This window comes from Diceros bicornis, chromosome X (assembly GCF_020826845.1).
Source record: "Diceros bicornis minor isolate mBicDic1 chromosome X, mDicBic1.mat.cur, whole genome shotgun sequence".
Classification (NCBI taxonomy): Eukaryota; Metazoa; Chordata; class Mammalia; order Perissodactyla; family Rhinocerotidae; genus Diceros; species Diceros bicornis.
This window is the reverse complement of record NC_080781.1, coordinates 60780253-60792750: the sequence shown is the minus strand read 5'-3', so window position 1 is coordinate 60792750 and position 12498 is coordinate 60780253. Positions and strand designations below refer to the sequence as shown.

Genomic DNA, 12498 nt, shown 5'->3' with positions numbered 1-12498 from the left:
GGTTAGTTATAAAGTTTCCATGTGTTCTTTTCTACATTTTCTATTTCTTTGCTGAGCCTCATATCTTTCCATTCTTTGCAGGAATGTTAACCTTTACTTCTTGGAGCATTCATTGTTGTGTTAGTTGTTTTAAGTTTTTTTCTGATAATTCCAATATTTGTGTTATCTCAGAGTTGGCATTTGTTAATTGTCTTTTTCCTTGCAAGTTGAGATTTTCCTGATGTTTTTTTTGTACGCCAACTACTATTGAATAGTATCCTGGACATTTTGATTATTATGTCAGGAAATATGAGATTTATTTTAAATTCTAAAGAGAATGTTGATTTATTTTTCGTGATTTTTTTTTAGTGGGAAATTCATTGTGTTATGTTCAGTATATAAATTCCAACTTGCATTCTGTGTGCTATGGTTCCAATGTCAGTTCAGTTTGCAAAGTTTTAGAAGTTGTATTTAAATCAGTCCAGAATGGGGCCTGGGTGGTGATCTACTCTGTAGCTCACCTCTCAAGGCCTGAAGTATACTGTTATGGTGGGATACATGCATGAATAGTTGGAAGGTGAGTCCAGGAGTTCATACACAAATGTATGAGATTGCTCTCTTCAGCTTCTTTCTTTCAGTGATTTTTCTTAATCTTTCCAGTTCACTGCTCCAACCGCTTCTCACATTCTTCCTGGGACTATTTTTGCATTCATATCCAAGCAGTGGGAGGGTAGAAATAGAGAAAGAAAAAGCAGTGGGATTTGCTCGATGGTCTTAAGACCATAGCTTCTTTGGTCAGAAAGAATGGTTCTCCTCCCTCGGAGTTCAAAGCACCCGCCTAGCCACCACTACTTCTCAATGTGCCAATGTGGCTGCTAGTGTACTGTTACATGGAGGCCTAGGCTGGGAGAGAAGAGATCAAGAGAAAAGAAAAGAAAAGCAACCTGGGTATTTCTCCTACTCTCTCTAATTCTTAAGAGTCCTTTTCTTCCCCCTCCTCAGAACAGTAAGGAGAACTTCTCTTGGAACTATTTCTGCCTGAATCTGGCATACACTTCTGGATTTTTGGCTGATTTTGACTGCAGACCTGGCAAAACCAGATGGAAAAAAAGGTAAGCTCACCACTAGTTCAGTGGTACTTCTGGTCTACTTCAATCTGTTTGTTACCATTAATGTTATCATGTCTTCAGATAGCTGCTCCATGCACTCTCATAAAGATTTATAGTTGCATGCAATGAGAGAGACCATATTTCCTGGGCCACAGTCCCATTTGACTCTTTCTTATGGTGTCCATCTCTCTGCTGAATTAGCCATCTATTCATGCTTGTAGTCTACCTTTTACACTAGATTTTTTAACATATTAATCAGTTATTTTCAAAGTCCTTTCTGATTATTCCAACATCTTGGTCATCTCTGTGTCTGGTTCTGTTGATTGTTTTTTATCTTGATAATGGGTTGGGGTTTTTTTCTTGCTTTTTTATGTATCTCAAAATTTTTGATTGAATTCCGTACATAATGAAGAGAACAAAAGACACTGATGTAAGTAGTATTTATGCCTGAAAATGGGCATGTCTCTTCTCCTGTAAGCTTGTTAGTGTGAAGTTTTGAGTCAGTTTGCTCAGGACTTGAGCTGGGTTGGAGTTTTGTTGTTGCTGCCAATACTCTCACTGTAATAGAGGCTTCAAATTCTTCTAGAAGTGGGATGTTGTGCTTCAAGTGGGCCCTGGGTGCCAAAGGGTATTTCTCAGTTCCTGCTTCCCCCTTATCTTTCAGTCATCTCTGTATGCCTGTGCCACAGGGTATTTTCAATCCCTGATCCATTTCCTTAACTAGTAGTAGACTGCTGTTGCTTGTTCCTGGATGCTAGGCTTATGGTGGAGACAGAGGAGCTCTCTGTTGTCCTGGTGCAGTCTTAGTTTTAGGCAGGCCTTGTGTGCCTGGGCCTTTCTAAAGTGAGTCTTTCTCAACATCCCTGCCCATCCTCTCTGTGGCAGACAACCAGTGCTTTGTATCTGTTATTGCTCCTAGGTGGGAGTTTCCTCTCCCTCCCCCAATAGTAGCAACCATCTAGTAGGTATTAGTGTAGAATTCTGGGCCCAAGATAGTTTTCTTCTCCTGCTTTAGGAGTATAGAGGTTTTCCTCCTAACTCTCCCCCAATAAAAATGAATTTTTTCTTATGTCCTTTTGGAAAGAACATTTCCTACTCCTCCCAAGAGGCAAGTGTTTTGTTTGTCATCCCCTTGAAGAAGCAGTGGATCTTTTCATCTCTCCTGAACAACAGCTGCCTCTCCTCTCATGGCTTAAGGTTTTTGGCTTGCAGGAAAGAAGCATCGGAGGAAGCAAGTGAAGTTTCGTGCCTGTTTTCTGTAGGCAGCTGATCACCTTCTACATGCTTGTTTCACTGAGGAGGGTTCTCTCCTGGTATGCTCCTAGTCTTTTTTCATGAGCAGCTTGGAGACCCATGGAAAAGAAATTATGAAAATTCCTCTTGTGTCTTGGCATTCCAGGCTAACATGCTAGCCCACATTTGACTTTTAAGAATTTGTTAGAATTTTAGCTGATTTTTCCCCACCTGCTTGTATGGTAGCCGCCTCTTTCTCCTGTGCTCTGGTAACAGGGTTATGCTGGTTTGATTTGGTTGTAGATTTTTTTAAACAACTGGTTCAATGTTTTTAATGATTATAGGTTTAATCTTGTTTTATGTTTCTTCTTATAAGAATAAATACATTTCTTCTTGTCTTTTTTATAAGCTCTATTTCCCTGGCAAATTGCTAATTTTGACTAAATTTTCAACTTTGTTGGTGTAAAGTTGTTCATGGTATTCTCTTATTTTAAAAATCTTTATATTATATATAGTTGTGCACCCTTTTTCTTTCCTACTATTGTTTATTTGTGCTTTTTCTCTTTCTTGATAAATCTTGCCAGATATTTGTCTATTCAAAGGATTATCATTTACTTTTGTTGATCTATTATATTTTTTCTATTTTGTTATTTTTCTCTTGTATTTATACTTGCTTTCCTTCTACAGTATTTAGGATTATTTGTTGTTCTTTTTCTTATTTTTTTTTAATATTGGATAATTAACTCATTAGTATTTAGGCTTTTGTCTTTTCCAATATAAGGATTTAAGGCAACACATTTTCCTGAACATTCTGCCTTTTCTATGTTACACAAGTTTTCATATGTATGTTTATTGAATTGCGATTTTAAATATTTTCCTATTTCAATTATAATTTCTGCTTTTACCAGTAAAACACTGTATGTATATTTAAATTTCTAAATATACTTTTGAGGATTTTTGTTTGTTTGCTATTGAAATGTGAATTGTATTGCAGTCAGAGATTTTATCCTATGTGATACATCTCCTTTGAATTTTGTTGATCCTTGCTTTAGTGCCTAATATGTAGCCATTTTTGTAAATGTTCCATGTGTGATTGAGAAGAAAGTCTATCTGGGTTCTAAATATGTCCCTTATATCAAGTTTGTTATTTGTGACATTCAACTCTCCTAAAATCTTGCCCATTTTTTGGATGCCTGAGCTGTCACTTTTTAAGGAAGATGTGTTACTCTCTCCCATTATTGTTGGTTTCTTGTTATATTTGGTTGAAATTTGTCTGACATATCTATTTTTAACTTTTTTAGCTTTCAAACTTTCTATATCTTCTAGGTAAGGTGTATTTATTCTAAATATCACAAACTGGATATTTTAAAAATCCATTCAGACAATCTCTCAAACTGGTGAATTTAATTTATGTTTTGTGATTATTGATATATTTGGATTTATTTCTGTCATCTAGTTTTGTGCTTCCTCTATCCCACTTTTTTCTACACTACTTTTTTTTCTCTTTCTCTACTTTCTTTTGTATTGCTGAAATTTATTTTATTTCAATTGTTTTCTTGCCTTTACTGGTTTGTAAGTTTTACACTCTATTTCTATTTTTAAATGATTATATGTAAATTGTTAATACTCTTATTTAACTTAGCAAACTCTAAGGTTAATCAATAACCCTGCCCTTCTCCCAATCAGTATGAGAGGTATTATAGCACAGTGGTTAGGATTGTAGGCTATGGAGCTAGACTGTCTAAATTCAAAACTATGCTACCCATTTGGTTTTTTACAAGGTCATTTTACCACTCTAAGCCTCAGTTTCCTCATTGGTACAATAAGATAATAATGTCCCATACCTCATAAGATCGCCATGAAGAAAATAAAATGAGGTAATGTAGACAAAGTACCTAATAGCTCCAAGCCCAACCTGACCAGAAAGCCTGGCCAGAACACCTGGAAGCTGCATAGCCTAGCAACACTCAAGCACAAAGTATGGCAGGCAGAGCTGATTGTTTACAGAGCAAAGCCAGTGGCACTATTTGGCCAAGGAACTTGGGGAGCAGGCTAGCTTGAGTTAAAACTACAAAGAGCACTGCCAGACTTGGGGTTGGTTCCCCCACTCCACCGTGGTAGTGGAGCTAATTCATAGCTTTGCCCACTACTGAGTGTAGCTCTTGGCCCTGCCTGACCATAAAACCTGGCCAGAACACCTGGAAGACTGCATAGCCCAGCAATGCTTGAGCAGAGTCCAACGGGCAGAGCTTATCATCCTCAGAGCAAAGCTAGTGGCCCCATTCAGCTAAGGAACTTGGGGCATGGGTCAGCTTGAGTCAAGATCACAAAGAGCCTTCCCAGCCTTGCAGCCAGTTCTCCACTTTGCCCAGGCAGGGAATCTAATTCATAGCCCTGCTGATTGCTGAATAAAGCCTTCAGCCTGCCCAAATGAGGAACCTAACCAGAGCAAACAGGAAGCTGTATGGCCAATCCAACAGCCCTGCTTACAGTGGCACTTGAACAGAGAGCACAGCCTGAGGCTTTCTCCATCTGCAGAGCAAAACCAGTGGCCCCGTCTACCTAGAGAATTCAGTTCATAGTCTTGCCTGATTTGTGTTCCCAAACATTGAGCTGTGTGGGCCCTGGGGCACATACTGCTGCCCTGACAGGGAAGGGAAGCTAATTCATAGCCCCACTTACTACTGAGAAGAGTACCCAGTCCCAATTGTCTAGGAAGCCTGAGTAGAGAACCCAGGAAATTGCAGAGCCCATCCTACAGCCTCACTTGGGCAGGAAACAAAGCCAGAAGTCCTATCCAACTGTGGTATTCAGCTAGCGGTATCCCCTTTAACCTCAGAGTTCGGGCAGTAGACTCATGAAAAAATAGATTCTGATAGCAAGCTCCGCCTGCCCAAGGACATTACCAGTGCACACATACAGAAACCTAAACTAAGTTGACTGGTGAAGAACTGTCTATGCCACAGTGAACCTGTAAACTCTGAAATAGAAAACTGTTTACTCAAATGTACAGGTACCAATTCAGGAATCAAGGATAACAAAAAAATCAGGTAAACATGACACCACCAAAGGAAACCAGTAAAGATCCAACAACTGACCCTATAGGCAAGGAGATTTATGAACTGTCAAAAAATTCAGAATAATCCTCTTTAAAAAGTTTAGTGAACTACAGGAAAACACAGACAGAAACTAAATTAAATTAGGAAAACAACACATGAACAAAACAAGAAGTTCAACAAAGAAATAGAAACCACCAGAAAAGAAAAAAATAATAGAAATCCTAGAGCTGAAAAATACAAAGACTGAACTGAAGAACTCAATAGAGAGCTTCAAAAGAGATTCAACCATGCAGAAGAAAACAATCAGTGACCTAAAAGGCAGGATATTTGATATTATCAATTTAGAGGAGCAAAAGGAAACAAAAATGAAAAAAGAAGAAAGGCTACAGGACTTATGGAACACAATCAAAATAAACAATATCCACATAATGGGAATTCCAGAAGGAGAAGAGAAAGAGAAGGTGAGGGAAAGTATATTTAAATCAATAAGGGCTGAAAATGTCCCAAACCTGGGGAGAGAAATGGACATCCAAATCCATGAGGCCCAAAGGACCATAAATAGGTTGAACTCAAACACAGCTACACTGAAACATCTAATAATTAAATTGTCAAAAGTCAAAGATAAAGAAATAATTTGGAAATCACCAAGAGAAAAGAGACAAGTTAAATAAAAAACAGCCCCTATAAGGCCATTGGCAGATTTCTCAACAGAAATTTTTCATTCCATGACAGAATGACAAGATATATTTGAAATTTTGAAAAAAACAACTATGGATAAGAATTCTATACCCAGCAAAGCTCTTCTTTAGAAATGAGGGAGGTATAAAGACTTTCCTGAAAAACAAAACTGACGGAGTACGTCAACACTAGATTTGCCTTACAAAAAAGTGCTAAAGGGTATTCTTTGAGTGGAAGTAAAAGGACATAAATTGACATCATAAAAACATAAGAAGGTAGCATAAAACTCACTAGGAAAGGTAAACATATAGTCCAAGTCAGATTCTGTAATATGGTAATGGTGGTCTGTAATTCACTTACAAGTCTACTTTAAAAGTTAAAAAACATACATAGTAAAAATAACCATAACTACAACAATTTGTGATTGGATACACAATATAAAAAAAAATATGTAAACTGTAACATCAATAACCTAAAATGTGAGGGGAAGGAGAAGTAAAAGTGTGAAGTTTAGGAATGCTCTCAAAGTTAAGTTGTTATTAGTTTCAAATAGGGTGTTATAATTTTAAGATATTTTATGTAAGCCTCATGGTAACCACAAGAGAAAAACCTGTAGTAATCACACAAAAGAACATGATAAAGACGTTAAAGCATACTGATACCAACAGACATCAAAACACAAAAAAAGCCAGCAGGATAAGGAACAAGAAACACTGAATCTACAAAACAGCCAGAAAACAATTGACAAAATGGCAATAGTAAGTCATTACTTATCAATAATTACTTTAAATGTAAATGGGTTAATTATCCAATCAAAAGACATAGAATAACTGAATGGATAAAAAAAAAGATCCAATTATGAGCTGCCTACAAAAGATTCACTTTAGCCTTAAAGACTCACATATACTGAGAGTAAAGGAATGGAAAAAAAATATTTCAAGCAACTGGTAACCAAAAAAATTAAAGTGTAGCTTTACTTATATCACACAAAATAGACTTTCAACTAAAAATCGTAAAGAGACAAAGAAGGTCATTATATAATGATAGGGGGTCTATCTATCAAGAAGATATAACAAGTGTAAATATTTATGCACCCAACATCAGAGTGCCTAAATATATAAAGCAAAAACTAACAGAGCTAAAGGGAGAAATAAACAGCAATATGATAGTAGTTGGGGACTTTAATACTCCACTCTCAACAATGGGTAGATCATCCAGAGAAGCAATAAGTAAAGAGCAGATTTGAATAACACTATAGACCAAATGGACCTAACAAACAGACATATACAAAACATTCTATCTGACAACGGCAGAACACACATTCTTCTCAAGTGCACATGGAACATTTTCTAGGATAGACAACATATTAAGCTACTTTTGTAGCTTATGTCTTAGCAAATTCAAGAAGACTGAAATCGTACCAAGTATCATCTTCTCTGACAACAGTGGTATGAAACTAGAAATTTTTTTTTTTGAGGAAGATCAGCCCTGAGCTAACATCCATGCCAATCCTCCTCTTTTTTGCTGAGGAAGACCGGCCCTGAGCTAATATCTATTGCCAATCCTCCTCCTTTTTTCCCCTTTTCTCCTCAGAGCCCCAATAGTTAGTTGTACATCATAGTTTCACATCCCTCTAGTTGCTGTATGTGGGACACCGCCTCAGCATGGCTGGACAAGCAGTGCATTGGTGCATACCCAGGATCCAAACCCGGGCTGCCAGTAGTGGAGCACGTGCACTTAACTGCTAAGCCATGGTGCCGGCCCCAAAACTAGAAATATTTAACAGGAGGAAAACTGGAAAACTCATGTATATATCGATATTAAACAACAATCTCCTGAACAACCAATGGATAAAAATAATTAAATGGAAAATAAAAAGGTATCTTGAACAAAAATGGAAATACAACATACCAAAACTTATAGGATGCAGCAAAATCAGTTATAAGGGGGAAGTTCCTAGCAATAAATGCCTACAGTAAGAAACAAGAAATATCTCAAATAAACAACCTAACTCTACACCTTAAGTAACTAGACAAAAAGGAAGAAACTAAGCCCAAAGTTAGCAAAGGAAAGGAAATAGTAGAGATTAGAGCAGAAATATATCAAATAGAGAACAGAAAAACAATAGAAAAGATTAACAAAACTGAGTGTTGGCTATTTGAAAAGATAAACAAAAATGACAAACCTTTAGCTAGACTAACCAAGGAAAAAAGAGAGAGAACCCAAATCAACAAAACTATAAGTGAAAAAGGAGACATTATAACTGGCATCATGGATCATAAAAGGCTACTATAAACAAGAATACACCAACAAATTGGACATTTTAGAAGAAATGGAAAAATTCGTATAAACACACAACTTACTGAGACTGAGTCAGAAAGATATAGAAAATCTAAACAGACCAATTACTAGTAAGATTGAATTGGTAATCAAAAATCTCCAAAGGAAGAAAAGCCCAGGACCAGACGGCTTCACTGGTGAATTTTACCAAATATTTAAAGAAGAATTAATGCCAATTCTCAAACTCTTCCAAAAAATCAAAGAGCAGGGAATACTCCCAAACTCATTTCATGAGCCCAGCATTGCCCTAATACCAAAGCCAGAAAAGGACACTACAAGGAAAGAAAACTAGAGGCCAATATCCCTGATGAATATAGATGGAAAAGTTCTCAATAAAATACTAGCAAACCAAATTTAGCAGCACATTAAAAGGATCGTTCACTGTGATAAAGTGGGATTTATCCATGGAAAGCAAAGATGGTTCAACATATGCAAATCAATAAATGTGTAAATCACATTAATAAAAGAAAAAAATAACATGATCATTTCTATAGCTGCAGAAAAAGCACTTGGCAAAATTCAATACTCATTCATGATGAAAACCCTCAACAAAATAGGTATAGAAGGGATGTACCTCAACATAATAAATGTCATATATGACAAACCCATGCTAACATGATACTCACTGGTGAAAGGTGGAACGCTTTTTCTATAAGATCAGGCACAAGACAAGGGGGCTCACTTTCACCACTCCTATTCAACATAGTACTGGAATTTCCAGCCAGAGCAATCAGGCAATAAAAATAGGGCACAGAATCACGGGGAGGTCAGAGAAGACCTAGGGGGTGCTAAGGGCAGTGTCGGAGTGCATTGGAGGGCTGAGAGATGCCATTATATGTCAACTGGTATAGAAGTATTTTACTATTTTAAGAATCATGCAGCTAACCTGTTCATACTAATTGAATATGAGCCCTATTTTTATGTATGCTGTTGGAAAGATAAATAGTATTTACCTGATAGTTTTCTTGCCCTGTGGAATTAGAGGGAAGATCATCTGCTGAAGTTGAGGAGGAAGGTAGAAATGTCAGAACTTTGAAGAAGTTTTGAAGTAATTGTTGAGAGTTCTAGAAAATTAGATAAATATAGTACAATTGTTGGGCTACATTGAAGATGCAACTGAGGCTTGGGATAATGAATTCTTGGTGGTTCAAGACTGCGCTTGCCTAAATTGTTTTCCAGCTAGTATTAAGCTTATCTCTGGTAAAGGAGCTGAAAACAAATAATTGGCTTTGTGTAGTGTTTGGTTTCTCCAGATGAGTGGGCTGAAAGAGCAGATGAACAAGAGACTAATGGTATTTGTAAGAGAATATTGACATGAAGGATCATGAAATCTAATCTGAATGATGGAGAAAGTAAAAAGAGAAGAGAGTCTCTAGAGTTAGGGAAGAAATTTAAGGGCTAGTGCAAAGTCTAGATTAGTTTGAAGAATGGTTATGGTGGAAATGGTTAAACTAGGAATTTGGAGAGAGTAATCGTGGCTCAAAAGTGGGGTGAAATTGGAGGTAGAGAAGTTTTATGTAGTAATATCAGAGTGTGACTGTGGTGTGATAAATGAAGTGGAATGGAGAAAAAGGACATGGGAGATGAAGATTTTTGTAACTGAGAATCCAACACAGTGGATAAATACCCACGTGGATCTATTTAGGACTTAAGAAAGATCATTCAGGATGATTTTGGGAATTGCGGTGGAGTGGCCAAGTGCTAAAGTGCTTAGAGCATAAAAGGGAGTGACCATGAGTCTGATATAGGACAGATGTTAAGAGGTGTAGTCTGTTGACAGGAGCCTGATAAGTGCAATTTCTTTTTTTAAATTTTTTAAAATTGAGATATAATTGACATATAATATTGTACTAGTTTTAGGTGTACAACATAATGCTTTGATATATGTATACATCATGAAATGATTGCCACAATAAGTTTAGTTAACATCCATCACCACACATAGTTACAGATTTTTTTCTTGTGATGAAAATTTTAAGATCTATTCTCTTAGCAACTTTCAAATATACATATTGTTAACTATAGTCACCACACTGTACATTACATCTCTGGGACTTATTCATCTTTTAACGAAAGTTTGCAGCTTTTGATTGCCTTCACCCATTTTACCTACCTCCTACCCCCTGCCTCTGGCAACCACTAATCTGTTATCTGTATCTATGAGTTCTTTTTTTTTATTTTTAGATTCCACACGTAAGTCATATCATATAGCATTTGTCTTTCTCTGTCTGACTTATTTCACTTAGCATAATGCCCTCAAGGTCCATCTATGTTGTCACAAATGGCAGGATTTCCTTCTTTTTATGGTTGAATAATATTCCATTGTATATATACATTTTCTTTATCCATTCATCTGTTAGGCTTGTTTACATCTCTCTGTCTTTGTATATGCTATTTCTTCTGCCTAATGAAATCATAACATTGCAAAATCAAATATCACCTCTTCCCTGAAGTCTTTCTCAACCTAAGTTGTTAGTCACTCTCTTCACTGAGTTTCCATAGTACTTTATTCTAACTCTGTTGTAGGACTTATCACACTGTATTTATAATTGATTTTCCCAAGTCTTACCAGTCTATAGGTCATATAGGGTCACATAACATACATTTCACTGTTCTTGCCCCTACCTGCTCATACAGGACCTCAAATCCATCCAAAATATGTTTCCCTCACACACATCCCACGAGTATTTCTGTGTATCCTCAAGGTGTGGCTCAAACGTTCTTTCAAACGAGTCTGCTCCTGCCATGTCCCAATGCAGCTCTGTCACCCACTACAGTTTTGCTGGCTGTTGTCACTTTCCTGGGTCCACTGTCTCCCATTTGGCACACTCCCCTGCTCTGCTCACACCTAAGTCACCCGCTGGATTGCTGCTCTATTGGCCACCAGTTTCGATATGGATTCCAGCTGAGTGGTGGTTTACAGAAAAAAAAGCTTCAAATTTTGGAGAAGATTGTTCTTTTTTGTGTGGGGAAAGACAACCATTTCAAATTTTCAAAACTTTTTTACTTTGAAATAATTATACATTCACAAGAAGTTGCACAGAAATGTACAGTGAGGTCCCATGTACCCTTCACTTAGTGCCCCCAATCGTTAAGTTTTATATAACTATAGAACAACCTCAAAACCAGGAAATTAGCATTGGTAAAATGTATGTGTATAATTCTATGCCATTTTATCATGAGTAGATTCAAGTAATCATCATAGCAATCATGATACAGAACTATTCCATCACCACAAAAATCTCCTTAGTGCTACTTCCTTATAATCATACCCACTCCCTTCTAACACACCATCCCAAAGCTCTGGAAATCACTACTCTTTTTTCCATCTCTACATTTTTTTCATTTTGAAAATGTTATATAAATGGAATCATACAGTTTGTGACCTTTCAATATTTGATTTTTATTCCACTCAGGTAATGCACCTGAGATCCATTCAAATTGTGTGTATCTATAGTTCACTCCTTTTGTTACTGAATCGTATTCCATTGTATGTATGCACCACTGTTTATTTAACCATCACCTGTTGGAGAACATTTTGGTTGTGTTATGGGTTAAACTGTGTCCTCCACAAAGATGTGCTGAAGTTCTAACTCCCAGTACCTCAGAATGTGTCTTCATTTGGAAATAGCGTTTTACTGAAGGTAATTAAGTTCAAAATGAGATCAGTAGCATGGGCCACAATCCAATATGATTGGTGTCCTTATAAAAAGGGGAAATTTAGACACAGAGACAGATATGCACAGTGGAAATACTATGTGAAGAGACACAGTAAGAATGCCATGTGGAGCTGGAGGATTGGAGTGATGCTTCCATAAACCAAGGAACGCCAAAGATTGCCAACAAATCAACAGAAGCTAAGAAGAGACATGGAACAGATTCTCCTTCACAGCCCTCAGAAGGGACCAATTCTGCCAACACCTTAATTTCAAACTTACAGCTAGCAGACAATAAATTTATGTTATTTTAAGCCACCCAGTTTGTGGTAATTTGTTATGTCAACCCTAGAAAACTAATACCAATTGTTTCCAGTTTAGGACTATTATGAACACTCATATACAGGTTTTCGTGTAGACATATGTTTTCATTTCTTTGGGGTA

The 12498-nt window shown here is 36.9% G+C and overlaps 1 long non-coding RNA gene across 1 annotated transcript in view; it reads left to right on the top strand.

Annotated features, from left to right (window-relative positions):
• Window positions 1-917: 917 nt before the first annotated feature.
• LOC131401079 (uncharacterized) overlaps window positions 918-12498 on the top strand; it is a 277389-nt gene continuing 265808 nt past the window's right edge. Inside the window, exon 1 of the long non-coding RNA XR_009217541.1 lies at window positions 918-1091. This is a non-coding gene — a long non-coding RNA (uncharacterized LOC131401079). The remainder of the gene's footprint in view (window positions 1092-12498) is intronic.